The 16,678-nt window shown below is 45.0% G+C and overlaps 1 protein-coding gene across 1 annotated transcript in view; it reads right to left on the bottom strand.

Annotated features, from left to right (window-relative positions):
- COG2 (component of oligomeric golgi complex 2) overlaps positions 1–16,678 on the bottom strand; it is a 260,876-nt gene that overhangs the window by 117,807 nt on the left and 126,391 nt on the right. The gene's annotated exons all lie outside the window — the stretch shown is intronic.

Raw genomic sequence — 16,678 nt, 5'->3', positions numbered from 1 at the left:
TGTTCTGTGGTGCGATGAAGTGCATTTTTACCTGAAAGGAACGGTGAACAAACAAAACTGTCGCATATGGGCTACCGAAAATCCACATGCGGTCGAGGGGATTCCGCTGCATTCGCCAAAGGTAGTTGTTTGGTGTGGCTTCACCTCATCATTTATCCTCGGACCGTTCTTTTGCAAAGAAATGAGGCCAACTGGGGTTGCTACCTGTTCCGTGACAGCAGCGAGATACCAGACACCGCTAGAAACAGTGGTTGTTCCGCAACTCCAACAGTGGCAGTGTCTTCAGATGACCACCTTCACGCATGATGGAGCACCTCCTCACATCGCAAATCATGTGAAGAACATTCTGCGTGCACATTTTCCCAGTGACAGGATTTTGAGCCGCTACTTCCCTAATGTATGGTCACCGTACTCGCCCCATCTAAATCCTTGTGATTTCGGGTTGTGGGGACACTTGAAAGAGCGTGTTTATTGGGGAAATGTCGACACCCTGGCTGACCTCAAAGACTTATAACCAGAGTTGATATATAATAGGAGTCAATTATGAAGAAAAACCAAAAAAGAAGAAAAAACTCCTAAAAAAAATACTTTATTCTAATTAATTATTAAAATCTGTAAGTATAAAAACAATGCTTATACATGATCATTATAGTAACTAGTACGTTTTAAGTGGGTGTAGAAGGGTGATAGATCCGATTAGTGAGGATAGTGCTGGTTGTTTACTATTCTCAGGGTAGGGGCAACTATAGTAGTTGCACTTCTTACTCCAATAGCTTTTATAAGGAGATTGGGGATGAGATATCTATCCCTCCCTTTCACCTACCTAACAGCGGAGGTGCACCATAAGTTGTTGGGTACCCCCCCCCGCTCCACGTCGTCTCTCCCTAATGTCTCCCTGCAGCTCGTCAGTTGCAACCGGGAGACCCACCACCAAAGAAAAATAAATAGTGCAATTAGTCACAGTTAATAATTCAGGCGTACATAGGTATGTTACAGCCTCTTATAGATATTACATAGATCTCAGATCAAAGAAAAATTCCTTTTTATATATATATATATATATGGATGTAAACTCCCACCAGGAAAACGTATCTGCCGAGACCATCCAGTAGTCTATCCCGTAATCCCGACGCGTTTCCCCCCTATTTTTTCTTTAGGGGTTCATCAGGGGAATAAATGATCCGAAGTTTATTTCTAGAAAAGATACAACATATCCATGGTATAATGTCTTGTTATGTTTCAAAGTCTAAAAAGGTTCTCAAGAAGAGGTGGAACCTATAATAATAGTGCATAATGGGGACATACCTTATATATTCATAAATGCCGGTAAAAACAGTATGGCATCAGCGGCCCATAATAGGGTCAGTCGTCCAATATGTAATAGATGGCTGCATTCAAAGTACTGCGTTCCACGATGCCTAACCGGACGCGGCTAATAACGTCACTTCCGGTGTACGGCTTCTCTATTTCTCCCCATAACGCTGCGTTCCACAGTGCCGAACCGGAAGTGGCTAATAGCATTATTTCCGATATACGGATTCTCTATTCCTCACTGTACCTCCTAAACAGCGCATGGTTTCCTCATGCCTCCCAGACATGCACAATATACATGTCCTGGGGCCTTGTTAATACTACCCACCCTATGTATATTTTTTGTGCTGGGCCAGATAGATTGTGGCATGCCAGTCTCTCTATAAGATTGTCAATATAGGGATAATTATATATATTTTGATCTGATAGACCCCATATATGCCACACATAGGAGGATGGCCCGCTACCTAAAAAAACACCATTTTCCCGTTACATAGGAGTCCACAGGAGGCAATTTAAGGATGGGGGGGATCTAAATCTCAAAGAGAACCTATCACCTAAATGCACAGAAAAAAATTATTATGACAACATACACAAGGGCCCATCTGACACTTCTAAATAAAACTAGTGTAACTGAGAACCTCATTAAGTCCTTTTGGACTAACTGTATCAAGTAAAAATGTCCATCGTGCCTCTCTCTGAAGAATTTTAATATCCCAATTACCTTTCCTGATTGGCATAGGAACGACTTCGATTCCTTGGAATCGTATGCTTTTTGGATCTCCTTGATGACACATTCACGTGTCTCGCTATAGGTGTGTCACCTTTGTGAGTGATATCACCTATATGTTCTCCTATGCGAACACGTAATTGGCGTCTTGTCTTGCCAATATAACTGAGCGGACATGTACACCTATATACTAAGCCCTCCGTCCGGCAGTTGGCAAAAATCCCTAATATAGAAGACTCTTCCCGATTGGTGATTGATGAAGGTTTTATTTTGATCAATAAAGGGACAGAACTTACAAGACCCACACCTAAAAGTCCCATGGGGCTTTCTTTCCAACCATGTACCTGGTGCTTTTTCTGCCACATAGTGGCTATGTACTACATGATCTTTGATAGTCTTGCCTCTTCTATATGTAACGCTCGGATGTGGCGTGATGTAATCACATATATCGGGGTCTGATCTTAGTATCCCCCAATGTAGTCTCAGTATATGCATAATCTTGGTATTTTCGTCATCATATGAACCAATCAGTCTAGTGATCTGTTCCTGTTCAGGTTTGGGTTTGGGAGTTAATAATGTAGCCCTCTTTTGACCCCAAGCGGGCTCAAATGCTGTCTTTATTCCATGTTCAGGGTACCCCCTTTTTTTTTAAATTATCACTGAGGCCATTTGCCTTCTGTTGGAAATCATACAGGGAGGAGCAGTTTCTCCTAAACCGGAGAAACTGCCCCTTCGGAATCCCCCTCCGTAGGGTCTCAGGATGATGGCTCTGCCATCTAAGCAAACTATTTGTTGCCGTTGGTTTGCGGTAGACTGTCGTTCCTAAAGTGGCATCAATATTTTTGGTAAGGAGGATATCCAGGAACGGCAATCTGTCGCCCCCCACTTCACATGTAAACTTGAGTCCAAAATTATTTATATTTAGATGTGCTACAAACTCTAAAAAAGAGGCTGCTCCCCCTTTCCAGAGGACGAGGATGTCATCTATGTAACGACCCCAGAAAATAATCTGGGGGTTCCACGTGACATCCTCGTCCCCAAAAACCACGACATCCTCCCACCAGCCCAGGTACATGTTTGCAAAGGTGGGAGCACAGGGGCTCCCCATTGCAGTACCCCTGAGCTGGTGGTAGAACTTATTATGGAAAGTAAAATAATTGTGGGTAAGTACAAAAGTGAGAAGTTTGATTATAAACCGGTTGTGTTCTCTATATTGTACCCCTCTTGTTTCCAGAAAGTATTTAACTGCTCGGATGCCGTTGTTGTGTGGTATACAACTGTACAGTTGTTCAACATCAATTGATGTAAGGATGGTATCCTCATCAACATGTATACCATCTAATTTGCTCAGCAAATCTGATGTATCTCTAATAAAGGAGGGCTGTATGTTCACAGAATTTCTCAAGACTTTATACAAGTAAATACTGGGGTTTTGACCCATAGCATCAATACCCGATACTATGGGTCGTCCCCTCAGGGGATGTATCCCCTTGTGGATCTTTGGTGTGGAGTAAAAAGTCGCAATTGTCACATCCTTGGGAACCAGGAAGTCCATTTCCTCCTTTGAGATGAGTGTCAACCCAAAGCCTTCCTGTATAATTTCATTGAGGGCTACTTTAAACTCAGAAGTAGGATCTGCGGGTAGAATGGCATACGTGGTTTTATCCGAAAGTAGTTGGAGGCACATGGAGCGGTATTGATCCGTATTCATAATTACAATATTGCCCCCCTTATCGGAGGGTTTTATTGTTATGGTCTTATTTTGGTCAAGGGACGATAGAGCCTCTCTTTCTCTTTGTGTGAGGTTATTTTTACTACTTGTTAAACCAGGTTTTATCTTTCGTATCTCCTTTGTAACCAATGTTGAAAAAATGTCAATACTTGTACAGTCAGTAGGGGGAGGCATCTTCCTATTCTTAGGTTTAAGGTTCGTGAATGGGCCAAAACCCTCATTTGTTCTGTCAGTCTCTGACAAACTTGCCAGAAGTCTGACGTCTGGGAGAATACTGGGAGAAATCCCCAATCTCTGGCACTCATTCAGATCGTTATGCCTAAAATGTTTCCTCCATCTGAGCTTCCTCAAAAATAACTCGAGGTCTTTTACCCAGATGAAGGGATCAAAACGTGTGGTGGGAACGAATGATAAACCATAGCCAAGAACCTTCTCTTCCATCGCAGACAGTTTATAGTTAGATAGATTAACAATCTGTTGGCCATCTGTTTGGCCTCCATTTACCATTTTTTGGCCCTTCTGCTGTATCTTTTTCGAAAGGGATAAGGGTCCCTCATCCCTAAAAAATTGTTCTGATGTACAAATGAGGCTGAAGGTCCAAATGAGGAGGAAGGTTCCGAACCCGAGGCTTGTGCCCCTCGTTGGTCCTGATTTCCGTGGTGGGTTTTGTTTTCCCCCAGAGTTCCACATCCTCTGGTCCCACCACGTCCAGCAGACTGGGTACTCCCCCTAGATCTGTTTTGACTTCTCTCTCTAGGTCTACTCTCAGAGTCTGAAAAGTCTGAGGATGATATATCACCTCCTCCTTCCGTAAGGTTATAGGCCCTTCTCTGTTTGAAGTCTTCCAGATCCCTGACAAAATGTTTGTGCTTGCGATTTTTTAGATTTTGTTGATATTTTTCTACTGCACCTTGTAGTGCCAATTCTTTGATCTGGAAGTCAGAGTCATTGTTAAATTTCAGGGCCTCTTCTCTGAGAGTAGTAAGAGTTTTATTAGTCTCCTCAAATTTCTTTTTCTCCTCTTCTAGGAGGATATTCATGAAGCGGAGTGAGGAGGCAACAGACTCCTCCTCCCACCTCTTGAGAAGCAGGGGTGTCCTTACTCTTTCTGCTGGAATCAAGTTAATTCTCAATCCTCTGGGCACTATATTATTTTTTATATAATGTTCCAGGGATTGTAATTCCCACCAACTTTTTGCGTTGTCAATATATGCTGTTTGTAACTCAGAAAACACCACCCTAAGGTTTCTTTTTGTTGGATTAGTTGTTTCAAGGTTTTTATCAGAAAAAACCTCCTCAGCGTCACTGAGCCACCGATTGCTATTTAGAGGCCCTGAGAGGAACCCAGCCATATCAATTACTTATAACCAGAGTTGATATATAATAGGAGTCAATTATGAAGAAAAAACAAAAAAGAAGAAAAAACTCCTAAAAAAAATACTTTATTCTAATTAATTATTAAAATCTGTAAGTATAAAAACAATGCTTATACATGATCATTATAGTAACTAGTACGTTTTAAGTGGGTGTAGAAGGGTGATAGATCCGATTAGTGAGGATAGTGCTGGTTGTTTACTATTCTCAGGGTAGGGGCAACTATAGTAGTTGCACTTCTTACTCCAATAGCTTTTATAAGGAGATTGGGGATGAGATATCTATCCCTCCCTTTCACCTACCTACCAGCGGAGGTGCACCATAAGTTGTTGGCTTCCCCCCCGCTCCACGTCGTCTCTCCCTAATGTCTCCCTGAAGCTCGTCAGTTGCAACCGGGAGACCCACCACCAAAGAAAAATAAATAGTGCAATTAGTCACAGTTAATAATTCAGGCGTACATAGGTATGTTACAGCCTCTTATAGATATTACATAGATCTCAGATCAAAGAAAAATTCCTTTTTATATATATATATATATATATATATGGATGTAAACTCCCAGCAGGGAAAACTTATCTGCCGAGACCATCCAGTAGTCTATCCCGGTATCCCGACGCGTTTCCCCCCAATTTTTTCTTTAGGGGTTCATCAGGTGAATAAATGATCCGAGGTTTATTTCTAGAAAAGATATAACATATCCATGGTATAATGTCTTGTTATGTTTCAAAGTCTAAAAAGGTTCTCAAGAAGAGGTGGAACCTATAATAATAGTGCATAATGGGGACATACCTTATATATTCATAAATGCCGGTAAAAACAGTATGGCATCAGCGGCCCATAATAGGGTCAGTCGTCCGATATGTAATAGATGGCTGCATTCAAAGTACTGCAGGTCCCATAATACCAGCTGTCATGTAGTGCAGCTTCCCTTATCGATCGCTGTCTTTTAAATGATTTAGTTTCTTACCGTTCCCGGCTTCCACGTTTCGCGCCGGAAATGCAGCATATGTCACTTCCACATCCGCTCACTGGGACTGCATCGCGACGCACCATGGCGACCAACCGGAAATAATCCGGAGGTCACTTCCGCAAATGCGCAGTATGGTGCGTTCCACGATGCCTGACCGGAAGCGGCCAGCAACGTCACTTCCGGTATACGGCTTCTCTATTCCTCCCCATTATACTGCGTTCCACGATGCCTAACCGGACGCGGCTAATAACGTCACTTCCGGTGTACGGCTTCTCTATTTCTCCCCATAACGCTGCGTTCCACAGTGCCGAACCGGAAGTGGCTAATAGCATTATTTCCGATATACGGATTCTCTATTCCTCACTGTACCTAATAAACAGCGCATGGTTTCCTCATGCCTCCCAGACATGCACAATATACATGTCCCGGGTCCTTGTTAATACTACCCACCTTATGTATATTTTTTGTGCTGGGCCAGATAGACTGTGGCATGCCAGTCTCTCTATAAGATTGTCAATATAGGGATAATTATATATATTTTCATCTGATAGACCCCATATATGCCACACATAGGAGGATGGCCCGCTACCTAAAAAAACACCATTTTCCCGTTACATAGGAGTCCACAGGAGGCAATTTAAGGATGGGGGGATCTAAATCTCAAAGTGACACACCTATAGCGAGACACGTGAATATGTGTCATCAAGGAGATCCAAAAAGCATACGATTCCAAGGAATCGAAGTCGTCCCTATGCCAATCAGGAAAGGTAATTGGGATATTAAAATTCTTCAGAGAGAGGCACGATGAACATTTTTACTTGATACAGTTAGTCCAAAAGGACTTAATGAGGTTCTCAGTTACACCAGTTTTATTTAGAAGTGTCAGATGGGCCCTTGTGTATGTTGCTATACCCGAGAGGCATTATAATAACAAGTATAGCTAGGCTGTTTTTGATGATTTTGTCATTTTGTTTTTTCTGACAGGAGATATTTCTGGTCAGAGTCATAATTTTTTTCTGTGCATTTAGGTGATAGGTTCTCTTTGAGATTTAGATCCCCCCATCCTTAAATTGCCTCCTGTGGACTCCTATGTAACGGGAAAATGGTGTTTTTTTTAGGTAGCGGGCCATCCTCCTATGTGTGGCATATATGGGGTCTATCAGATCAAAATATATATAATTATCCCTATATTGACAATCTTATAGAGAGACTGGCATGCCACAATCTATATGGCCCAGCACAAAAAATATACATAGGGTGGGTAGTATTAACAAGGCCCCAGGACATGTATATTGTGCATGTCTGGGAGGCATGAGGAAACCATGCGCTGTTTAGGAGGTACAGTGAGGAATAGAGAATCCGTATATCGGAAATAATGCTATTAGCCACTTCCGGTTCGGCACTGTGGAACGCAGCATTATGGGGAGAAATAGAGAAGCCGTACACCGGAAGTGACGTTATTAGCCGCGTCCGGTTAGGCATCGTGGAACGCAGTATAATGGGGAGGAATAGAGAAGCCGTATACCGGAAGTGACGTTGCTGGCCACTTCCGGTCAGGCATCGTGGAACGCACCATACTGCGCATTTGTGGAAGTGACCTCCGGATTATTTCCGGTTGGTCGCCATGGTGCGTCGCGATGCAGTCCCAGTGAGCGGATGTGGAAGTGACATATGCAGCATTTCCGGCGTGAAACGTGGGAGCCGGGAACGGTAAGAAACGAAATCATTTAAAAGACAGCGATAGATAAGGCAAGCTGCACTACATGACAGCTGGTATTATGGGACCTGCAGTACTTTGAATGCAGCCATCTATTACATATCGGACGACTGACCCTATTATGGGCCGCTGATGCCATACTGTTTTTACCGGCATTTATGAATATATAAGGTATGTCCCCATTATGCACTATTATTATAGGTTCCACCTCTTCTTGAGAACCTTTTTAGACTTTGAAACATAACAAGACATTATACCATGGATATGTTGTATCTTTTCTAGAAATAAACCTTGGATCATTTATTCCCCTGATGAACCCCTAAAGAAAAAATAGGGGGGGAAACGCGTCGGAATTACGGGATAGACTACTGGATAGACTACTGGATGGTCTCGGCAGATAAGTTTTCCCTGCTGGGAGTTTACATCCATATATATATATATATAAAAAGGAATTTTTCTTTGATCTGAGATCTATGTAATATCTATAAGAGGCTGTAACATACCTATGTACGCCTGAATTATTAACTGTGACTAATTGCACTATTTATTTTTCTTTGGTGGTGGGTCTCCCGGTTGCAACTGACGAGCTGCAGGGAGACATTAGGGAGAGACGACGTGGAGCGGGGGGTACCCAACAACTTATGGTGCACCTCCGCTGGTAGGTAGGTGAAAGGGAGGGATAGATATCTCATCCCCAATCTCCTTATAAAAGCTATTGGAGTAAGAAGTGCAACTACTATAGTTGCCCCTACCCTGAGAATGGTAAACAACCAGCACTATCCTCACTAATCGGATCTATCACCCTTCTACACCCACTTAAAACGTACTAGTTACTATAATGATCATGTATAAGCATTGTTTTTATACTTACAGATTTTAATAATTAATTACAATAAAGTATTTTTTTAGGAGTTTTTTCTTCTTTTTTGTTTTTTCTGACCTCAAAGACAGCATCATTTTGGAAGTGTGCAGCATCCCACCAGACAAGTAAGCATCGAGCATGTTCTGCATAGGATGAACATGATCACCATTCATGATGGCGGCCATATTGATCAGGTTATGCTAGTCTGTGGAACAATTGTGACATCTCCAATTATTTTCGCCACATGGTTTTTGGGCCGCTCACTCACTGTACAGTGCCACTTTTTTACCTGGTGGGGAGTTTTGCTATATATATCCTGCTGGAAAAAAAACAGTATTCAGAGCTGGGGAACATTGCCTGAGCAGAAGGAAGCAACTGTTTTTCCAGGATAACCTTGTATGCGGCTTGATTCATATGTCCCTTGCAAAGTTTAATCTGCTCAATTTTAGCCTTGCTGAAGCATCCCCAGATCATCACCGATCCTCCACCAAATTTCACAGCGGGTGCAAGACACTGTGGCTTATACACCTCTCCAGGTCTCTGTTTCTAGCCATTAGACGACCAGCTGTTGGGCAAAGCTGAAAATTAGACTTCTCAGAGAAGATTACCTTACTCCAGTCCTCTGTGATCCAATCCTTATGGTCTTTGCCAAACTTCAGCCTGGCTGTCCTTTGCTTCTCATTGATGAAAGGCTTTTTTCTAGCTTTACATGATTCTCTAGGCGCCTGTTACGAACTGTTCTTGTCATGCACTTCACACCAGCTGCCATTTGCCATTCCTCTTGTAGGTCACTTGATGTCATCCTACGGTTGCTGAGTGACATTTGAATAAGATGACAGACATCCTGGTCAGTGGAGAGTTGCTTTTGCCCTTTGTCAGTCTGTAGCTTTGTTGTCTCCCAATGTCTGCTGCTTGACCTTGTTGTAATGGACTGCCATCTTAGAAATTTTAAGGATGGAGGCAACATGACGCTCACTGTATTCCTCTTCTAGTAATGCCAGAATTGAGCCCTTCTTTTCCTCACTTAAGACTTTTCTATTCAACTCCTTTGGCATGGTTAAAAGTTATTTTTTCATTCCTATTACTTTTGGGATATTACCAGCACTTGTTTTGCCATCGAGCTTGTCCTATTGCAAGAGGATTGTGAAGACCACAGCAGTGTTTTTTATACTTTCCCTCATTAAATAAGATTTGGTTCGGTGATCACCTAATCAGAAGCACATTAAGTAGAATGAGGTGTACTCTGAATAGAATTCAACTGACGCTGGAACGGAATGGCTGTCAGACTGTAAAGAAGCAGATTTTTATAAAACTGTGCAGTGGTCTCTTATTTTTTTGACAGAGCTGTAAGTGGTCAATACAAAGGATTAGAACATTATTTACTTCTTCCAAAGACCTTACAAAGGACTGACACTTTTTGCCTGTTAAACATTACTTATTGCTTAGACCTGGTCCCCAACTTGTAATAATGTAAACCATCTTGTAGTAACATCCCACATCCTGCCTGCCATCTTGTAATAATATCCCCCGACCTTTATTAAAGTCCTGTCATAAAATTTCCCAATCAAGGTCACCATCCTGTAATAATGTCCACTGTCCTGGTCCCTAGGCTGTAATAATGTCTCCCGATCTGGCACTTTTCATATACACATTAAAAAACAAAAAAAATAAAGAAATCTTCTCACCTGCCTCCTTCAGATGATGAGCAGCGTCCTCTTCCTGCTCCTTGACGTCATGTACCTCCCACAATGCTTAAAGGAACCTGTCACCAGATTTGGCGACTATAAGCTGCGGCCACCACCACTGAACTCATATATACATCATTCTAGATTACTGTATATAAGTACCCAGGCGGCTCAGTATAACGTAAAAAAACCCCCACTTTTATTATACTCACCTAGGGGGCGGTACTGTCCGATGGGTGTCGCTGCTCTCTGGTCCGGCGCATCCTCTCTGCTGCGATCTCCGTCCTCCTCCTACCCAGCCCAGTGTGGCTGACGAGTCTACGTCACCCACACAGGCTAACATTACGATCCTGCGCAGGTGCACTTTGAGCTGCCCTGAAGAGGGCAGATCAAATTACTTTAATGCACAGACGAGAGGAAAGGTTAAAGACCGCTCTCACATGCGCACTATAATACTTTGATGTTCCCTGAGTAGGGCAGATCAAAGTGCGCCTGCACAGGACTTCAATGCCGGCTAGTGTGCATGATGTAGACACGTCATGTACAGAAGGAGGAGGACGGTGATCTCCGCAGAGGTGAGGAGCTGGACTGGAGAGAGGAGGCGCCAGACCAGAGAGCAGTGGCACCCATTGGACTGGACCGCCCCTTATGTAAGCATTATAAAAGTGTTTTATTACGTTCTACACAGAGCAGCTTGGGCTCTTATATACAGTATTCTCGAATGTGGCTGTGTAGGAGGGTGAACCGGTGCCCTGCAACACCCCCTGAAGATGTCATGGTTATTTTTTGTATTTATATATGGGAAATGTTGTTTATATGTGTGTGCTCTTGGGTGCACTGTTTTCAGGCACCACTACGTGTCACTGCTCCCTGCTTGGGGTTGGGATGGAGTATGGGGCTGAAGGAGTTAAAGGTTAAATTTGCCTAGCAACAGGAAGTTGACAGTTGGGATTGAGTCAGAATGGGACACCCATGTGAAGAGGGAGGAAGCTGTACCTGAGCGAGGTATAGTGACAGAAGCCCATAGAAATTTGGCCAGACCCTAATGTGGCACCCCAGGGTTCAGTTGCCACAAATATACCTGTACCTGGGGTAGGGAAGGATCTCCACATCAGGTAATCCCACAAACAACACTTCCACTCCAAGCCTAGAGGGGGAGCTCTACAAGCAGAGTTCAGGTGAAGTCCCCTTTAAATCCAGCTTTCCAGGTGGAGTCAGACAGACAATTGGAGTTGAGCTTGAGCGAGGAGAGGGAAGACATCAAAATAGAGATGGCTGTGCTAAGCCTGCACGAGTAGCTGTGTGACAGACTGAGGGATCTAGAAGTGAGGCAAAAGAGGAGTGACCGGGGAGGTGGAGCCAGATCGGTTCTTTCCCGAGGAACAGCGCTGATTACCGGACACCGGCGTCCGAGATTGTGAGGGATCTAATCTGCCCAGCAATAAAGACCGGAGGCCAGGGAGACTCCAGATCTCCTGGCCGCAGCAGCACCTGAAGGCAAAGCCGCTACACAGAGCTTAGGGACCGCAGTGAGTACAGCAGTGCCCTTTAGGGAAGCTCCCGCCGCCTGCCATACAGGTGAAGACAGTGAGAGAGGGACAAGGTATAGCTCCAGGCAGCCTAGTACCAAGGAGAGACACAGCGCAGCAGGGAGGCCACACAACTAACCTGGCATAGAGATCCTGAACTGTTCCCAGATCATCAAAAACTGTCACATCAGAAACTGAACCCCTTTTTTAATAACAGCTGCAAGTAAAACCTGGTCAAAGTTAATGAAATGGTGTGACATACTTTATTTCTTTCATCTGAGGAGCCATAGGCTGCTGCACTAAAGTGACAGTTGAAAAGGTGGTGAAGAAAAACTGCCATATTTGTGCAAGACTACAAAAACTGCCCTGGGGATCCCGCTTCACCTACGGGAAGCGTAAACAACTGGCTGCCTAACCATCACCCTAGAGGTCCGACCTGCAGCCCCAGTAACCATACTGGAACCGTAGGTGGCGTCACAAAATACTTTTATTTTTTTTAATTATTTAATTTTTTTTTTTTTATTATTATTATTTACTGACTTTCAGCGACCACCAGGCCACGGGACCGGGCACAGGCCCCCGTGACATAATCCCATTATCCAACGCCCGGAACAGCGTACCCCACGGCTCTGGGGCGGGTCAGCTTTTGCCGTCACGAACAGGATCTTCATGCCCTTAATCAATGGGTACTGTGTGCCGTGTATTGACTGTGTTGAACTGTAATTGTGCCGCCATAACTGCACCACAGCAAGGATGGAGACGCAAGGCGATGCTGATGCAGCTGGAGCAGCTGCAGCACCTGAAGCTGTAGCCCCGATCATGCCGCTTGCTCTGCCGTATGTCCCGGGGGCAGCATGGTTACTGCGATATGCTGGGGAACCCAATACCCTAGCTGAATTTAGAGAAGAGATATGCAATCTCCTGGATATATACTCTATGACTGACAAGCAAAAAGTGTCTGTCTTGCTGGGGCAGCTGATGGGTACAGCAGAGCGTGAGGTTAAATCCTGGCTGAATACAGATAAAAGGACAATAACCCAGATATTTGCTAATTTAAACGCTGCTTTTGAAACTCGTACTGTAGCTGAGCTAAGAATGAGGTTTTACAACTGCAAACAAAGGCCGCAGGAGAGCATATGGGATTATGCATTGAACCTTTAGGAAGCGCTGCGGGCTGTAAAGCAGGTAGACCCTGAAAGTGCGTGAGAGGAAGATAAAATGTTAATTGAACAGGTTCTTGAGGGACTACATTCACCAATCCATCAAACATAGCTGCGTCTATGGGTCATGGAGCATCCGAGTATAGACTTTGTAACTCTGAAGAACCGGGCTATTAGAGCGCTGCGAGTCCCTGTGACTACAGACCCTGCACCTCAGCCGCGGCAAGCCATCACCTCTCCCTCAGAGGTGGCTCCCCTTTCCTTAACTCCAGCAGAAATCAATGGACAGACTGTAATACCTGGCGCCTCTGATGACTTACGTTCCCAGGTACAGCAGCTGACAAAAGATGTGGCCATGCTCCTAAAGGCCATGCAACTCCAGCAGAAACCGCAGTTGTTGGAGAGGATCCAGTTGGCTGACAGCCCTGAGGACGTCCCGTGGATGCGAGGAAGGAGGAACCCGCTGCCCAGAGGAAGACCCAACAACCGCTATGACTTGTCAGGACAGCCTATCTGCCGGCGTTGTAACGAGGCGGGCCAATTTACCAGGTCATGTCCTTTAAACCAGCGACTCCTGGGGCAGCGGGCCGACCACCAGGAATGAAACAACCAGGCCCATCGAACTGGCACGATAGATGTGGGAGGACGGCCATTCCTATCTATCGTGCTAGATGGCATTCCCACACTTGCTCTATTGGACACTGGCTCATAGGTGACAACGATCCCACATATCCTTTACAAACGATTTTGGGCCGATTCTGAGCTTACTCGCCCAGACCCAGACCTTACTATATATGCTGCTAATGGACAGCCAGTATCACAAGTAGGGTTCAAGGAGGTAACAATAAAGGTGGGGAGGGAGGAGCTAAAGGGCCAAGGACTTATTGTGGTGGATACTGATTGTCGTGAAAGAAATCCAACATTGATACTAGGCACTAATGTTATTGAAAATTGTCTAGGAGAAGTTCTTTTCTTGCTCCAGCAGGTTGCAGAAACTGCCAGCACCGAGCAGCAGAGGGTCCTACAGAAAGAGATCAAGGCCCTTCTGCAGAAACAACGGGTAAAGTTGTTTGGTGGGGAGATCGGCAGTGTACGGGTAAGTGACCCATTCCCCATTGTGTTACCCGCAAGAAGTGAAGTGATGATTTGGTGTCGGGCAGCAATAGGCCTCAGAGGGCAGGATTACCAGGCAATGGTAGAGCCCATGTACTCAGATAGTAGGCCCACAGTTCTGACAGCCAGGGGGATAGTTAATGTACGCAAAGGGAGGGTACCTGTACGGGTTTTAAACTGTGGAGAGAAAGAGGTCAAGCTACCCAGATATGCTACGGTTGCCAAGTTGTTAACTGTCAACAACAACTCAATTCAGGCAGTGGAACATTTGACCCCGTCCGACCAGGCGGAGGACAGCAACTCCAAGGGACAGCTGGAGGACTGGTGTCAGAAGCTGCATGTCGGCACTGATTTCACCCCTTCTTACCAAAGGCACGGAGTTTATCGGGTGGTGAAGGAAAATGAACGGGTCTTTAGTAAGCATCCATTAGTCTTTGGGCGGATAAAAGGGGTACACCATCACATACCCACGGGAGACCATCCACCTATAAAAAAGAGAGCTACAGGCCTATACCACCAGCTCACTATCAGTGTGCTAAAGATATGTTACGGGAAATGAAGGAGGCTGGGGTTATTAGAGATAGTTGTAGCCCCTGGTCAGCCCCACTTGTCCTGGTAAGAAAGAAAGATGGCACAATGAGGATGTGCGTTGACTACAGGCAGATAAACCGCATAATACACAAGGATGCTTACCCGTTGCCCCGCATTGAGGAATCACTTGCTGCACTGAAATCTCCGAATTTCTTTTCCATCTTAGATCTTACCAGTGGGTATTGGCAGGTTTCAGTGGCAGAAGAAGATCGGGAGAAGACCGCATTCATGACGCCGATGGGTCTGTGTGAGTTCAACAGCATGCCGTTTGGACTCTGCAATGCACCAGGCACGTTTCAAAGACTGATTGAGTGTTGCCTGGGGCACCGAAACTTCGAGACTGTACTGATATATCTTGATGACGTCATCATGTATTCCAAGACATATGAGGAACATCTGGAGCACCTGGCCGAGGTGTTTGAAGCATTGTCAAAGTTTGGTATGGAAGTAAAGCCTTCAAAAATGCCATTTGCTGAAGCCGAAGGTTCAGTATCTTGGGCATGTGGTCAGTGCGGATGGTGTGGCACCAGACCCTGAAAAGGTCACTGCTATCAGAGACTGACCAAAGCCAACGACCGTCAAGGAGGTGCGTCAGTTCTTGGGGCTGGTAGGATACTACAGGAGGTTCATAAAGGACTTCACGAAAATAGCGGCACCTTTGCAAGATCTCCTGGTAGGCCTGACCAAAAAGGGCAAGACTTACGGCCCTCCGTTTGAATGGGGTGAGAAAGAAATAGACTCCTTCAAGCACATAAAGTGGGCCCTGACCGGTGAGGAAATCCTGGGCTATCCTGATTATAATCTGCCATTCGTGCTGTACACAGATGCCAGTAATGTGGGATTGGGAGCTGTGCTGTCGCAGGTGCAGAATGGTAAAGAACGTGTAATTGCCTTTGCAAGCAGGAAGCTCCGTCCTACTGAGAGAAACCCAGAAAACTACAGATCGTTCAAGCTGGAATTTCTGGCCTTAGTCTGAGCCGTCACTGAACGGTTCAAGCACTACCTGGCGGCTGCGAAATTTACCATATTTACAGATAACAACCCGCTTACTCACTTGGACTCCGCAAAGCTAGGTGCACTAGAGCAGCGATGGATGGCCCGGTTGTCAAACTATGACTTCACCATCAAATTTCGGGCAGGCCGCAAAAACGCCAACGCTGATGCATTGTCGAGAATGCCCCATTTACCAGATGCAGGAGAAGACTCGGATGAGCTAGAAGAGACAGAGCTGCCGGCTTTTCACCACAACAGTGCATCCCAATGTAACCAAGGTGTCAAAGGCAAACGCCAAGAGGCCATGCTGAACCCGTTACCTTAGGTGGGAGGAAATGCAAGACCGCGTTCGCCTAGTAAAAGAATTATTAACCCAACCAGACTCACGTCTTAGCTCAGATGCCCCACCGGAAGCGCAGCACCTGTGGAAGGAAAAGAGCAGATTGTTCATCTACAGGGATAGGCTATGCAGACATTACATCAACCCCCGAACCCATTTGTTGGTGTGGCAAATAGTGGTACCGAAGAGAGATGTTCAGATGGTGCTGGAGGCGTACCATGACGGAGCAGGACACTTCGGGTGGAAGAAGCTTGAGGTACTATTACGTAACAGATTCTATTGGGTTGGCATGAGAACCACCATTGAGAACTAAAAGCAAAAGAGAAAATTCAGCTCACCGAATTGCTGTGATCCGCTGTATTTCCAGGGAGGCGCACGGAAGGCTAGGCTGCCATGAAGAATCAGGAAAGAGAAATTTCCAGCGCAGTCCAACTTTTCTTATAAAAATTCATCTTTATTAGTCAATCCATAAAAAAGGGGGATTTACAAGCGGTCAGCAAAATATAGCATAGAAGTTATGCAGACCCCACAAAGCTACGCTGGAAATTTCTCTTTCCTGACCATTGAGAAC

Source organism: Anomaloglossus baeobatrachus, chromosome 3, assembly GCF_048569485.1.
Source record: "Anomaloglossus baeobatrachus isolate aAnoBae1 chromosome 3, aAnoBae1.hap1, whole genome shotgun sequence".
Classification (NCBI taxonomy): Eukaryota; Metazoa; Chordata; class Amphibia; order Anura; family Aromobatidae; genus Anomaloglossus; species Anomaloglossus baeobatrachus.
The sequence above is the reverse complement of the archived record's forward strand: the minus strand, read 5'-3'. Positions and strand labels throughout refer to the sequence as shown.